The sequence below is a fragment of the Micropterus dolomieu genome, linkage group LG13 (genome assembly GCF_021292245.1).
Source record: "Micropterus dolomieu isolate WLL.071019.BEF.003 ecotype Adirondacks linkage group LG13, ASM2129224v1, whole genome shotgun sequence".
Lineage (NCBI taxonomy): Eukaryota > Metazoa > Chordata > Actinopteri > Centrarchiformes > Centrarchidae > Micropterus > Micropterus dolomieu.
The window spans coordinates 19,189,925-19,192,981 of NC_060162.1; the positions used below are offsets into that span (position 1 = coordinate 19,189,925).

At 39.5% G+C, this 3,057-nt stretch overlaps 1 protein-coding gene across 1 annotated transcript in view; it reads left to right on the forward strand.

The window, feature by feature from the left end:
• The window catches only part of tnksa (tankyrase, TRF1-interacting ankyrin-related ADP-ribose polymerase a), a 106,349-nt gene that overhangs the window by 36,918 nt on the left and 66,374 nt on the right, over window positions 1-3,057 (forward strand). The window lies entirely within an intron of this gene.

Sequence of the window (3,057 nt, forward strand, 5' to 3'; positions counted from 1 at the left end):
GGTGGTGTGGTGCTTCTTCCATTTCCTGATAACTGCACCGACAGTTGATCTTTTCTCTCCAAGTTGCTTTCCGATTCTCTTGTAGCCCATCCCAGCCTTGTGCAGATCAACAAGCTTGTCCCTGATGTCCGTAGAAAGCTCTTTGGTCTTGCCCATGGTGGTGATGTTGGATGCTGGTTGTTTGGGTGTTGACAGGTGTCTTTTATACAGGTAACGAGGTGAGGCAGGTGTATTTGATGTAGATAATTGGTTGGGATTGGGGCTGTGTCTTAAAGAAAGACTAACTGGCTTGTAGGAGCCAGAATACTTGCTGTTTGGTAGGGGGTCATATACTTGTTTTTCCTCATCAGATGGTTATCAATTTTTATAAATTCATATGATGTGATTTTCTGGAATTTTCTTTGGGATTCTGTCTTTCACTGTTAGAATGTACATATGATTAAAATTGGAGATTGTTGCATTCTTTGTAAGTGGGCAAACCTGCAAAATCAGCAAGGGGTCAAATACTTATTTCCCCCACTGTATATATATATATATCTTTTATTTATTTATTTATTTCATGGTTGCACATTAGCTGTAAGTGAAGAAACAAAATATAATCCTTACAAAGGAAAAATCTCTAATAATTATGTTTTGATGTGGTGCCCAAAGTGCGGGAGGTCTTGTCCAGCAAAGTGGTAGCAGATTAACAGCCATACTAATCTAACTTGTCTTTATCAGTGCTTTGTGTGTGTGTGTGTGTGTGAGAGAGAGAGAGAGACAAATTTAAACTGCTGAGTCACAATCACTTTAGCATTAACATTATTGGAAGCAAAAAGTATATCTTGTATTGCCCACAATTCATTTGTACGCCTTCATCTGCACACCGTGTATGATGGCAGACTTGGCTGAAAATAATGATATAGAAAATGTTTTCGCTCAGGTGTATGTTCCACCCTAATTAAATTGGTAGACTCATTCACTGCCTTCCTGTCATTAGTCACAGCTCAGGATGTAAATCTTTCCCTTAGATTTTTAGACTTCAAGCGGTCGGAGGCAGAGCAGAACATTTTGATGTAAAATGCTCGTATGAAGGGTGAAAACTGTGGGAGTGAGATCACTTATTGTTGTTTAGAAAACTACTGCTGCACAGAGTGGATAATATCACTGATGACTTCAATGATGGAAGACTTCAAATGGGAAGTGTTTGAGCACTCCTCCCAACACACTCTCTATGAGGAAGTGTTGTAAAATGAAGAGTTTAGTAAAATCCATACAAATGTTCACCCCCAAAAGAGAGAGCACGACGATGTAGACAAGATGTAGTCCAATGAAAATTGGCTTAAGAAAAATATTAGATATGAAAAATAGTCATGCATGTTATGCACATTAATATTGATGATGATAATGGATTTATGATAACAATAATGCTAATATAAACCAGACAGCTGTAAAGACTGTGACTGGCAGGTGTGTGATAGAAAATGATTTTGTCTGAGCTGATAAATTGGTTCAATACTACAGCATCTAATTTAGAGCCTTGATCTCTCTCTGTAAATTTCTCTCTTCTCTCTTTGTATTCATATTTTTCTATCTCTCTGCCCCTCTCTGACTCCCCCTTTCTTCTTCCTCTGACTGTTCCGCCTTAGCCTCCCTAACACCAATTATACTGTGTCAAATCCATGCATGTCAGTTTCCAGATCCCTAATCATCCCTTCTCTCTTTCATCTACAAATCCTTTGTTCATCCCTCCTCCCCCTTTTCCCTTCTCTCTAACCTTTCTTCTCCGCTCCTCGCCCTACCCCACCCCTCCGTATGCGGCATGTACAAACAGCCCATCCTCCTCATCCTCTTTCCATTTATCTGTATCACACTTACCTCTCCATCTTCCTTTGAATTTTTATTTATTTATTTCCTATTTCAGTTTTATACCCCTCTAATTCTCTCTCGCCGCCTTCAGGGATGAACTTTGTTGCATAAATGTGGTGACAATTTTGCATATTGGTTTGTGTGAATAAGCCCTTAAGTCACTTTTTGTTAAAGTTGCAAAGGCAGTCTTAGGTCAGATCTTGTCGTGTGGTTTTCTGTAAAAGGCGTTGTTTACCTTGATGATGTGTTAAAGGGCAACGGGTTCGCACAGACGGCAGTAAGAGCCTGCAGCTCCTAAACTAACGTAACTCCTAGCTTAATACTTAAAGGGAAATTCCAGCAATTTTACATATAAAGTTCAGTTTACTCGTCTACTACTCAGCTTGTGAAAACTGTTAATGTCTTGTCTGTGACTCGTTTAAAAAGAAACCAACCCTGATGATCAGGGTTATATTAGCCTGGGCTTGAGACTTATAAAACTCATAATTCTTATTAGAAGAAAACCTGTCTTACAAACTGAAAATGTGAGTTTGAAAGAGTTTAGGCATTTAAGAGGCAGGGGAGGGTCTGGAAGACAGTATTGAGTTGCATTATGGGAAGTGTAGGATCCAGTGTTTTTGGAGCTTGACCCATGCCAGGGGTAAATAGTCAGGTGTCAGTTCTGCCTCTGTTGCTTCAATTTTGACTATTACTACTATCTTTTTTTTTTATCTGCCTCATGTGAGTCTGACAACTTCATGTGAGTGAAGAACCCAAAACTATTCCTGTAAGAATCTTCCAAATCCCAGGCTGTTTTTAATAATGTCTCAAATGTAATGTAATAAATGACTGTTGGATTATCACAGCAGACTGATCAGGATTTTTAGACAATTCATAAAACATTTTATTAAACAAATCTGCTTTTGGTGATCTTTTTATTTGACAGTCCACAAGTCCACATCAAATGGGGCCACCCCTAAAGGAAGACCTATGTTTGAATGGCAAAAAGGCATTGCTTAAACAGACATATTCCCTGTGTGCCTCTGTCTCCCCCACCCATGTCTGTTTCCCAGGCAGAAAAGGCACATATGGGAAGGTGTGTGTTGTGACTGTAGTAGCAGGGGGGCAGGGCTAAGAGAGGGAGAGAGAGACAGGGAGAGGAGGCGAGGGAGGTGGGGGAGGGGTTTGTTTATTTCTGTTGTGTTTTTTTTTTTTTTTTTTTTTTTTTTG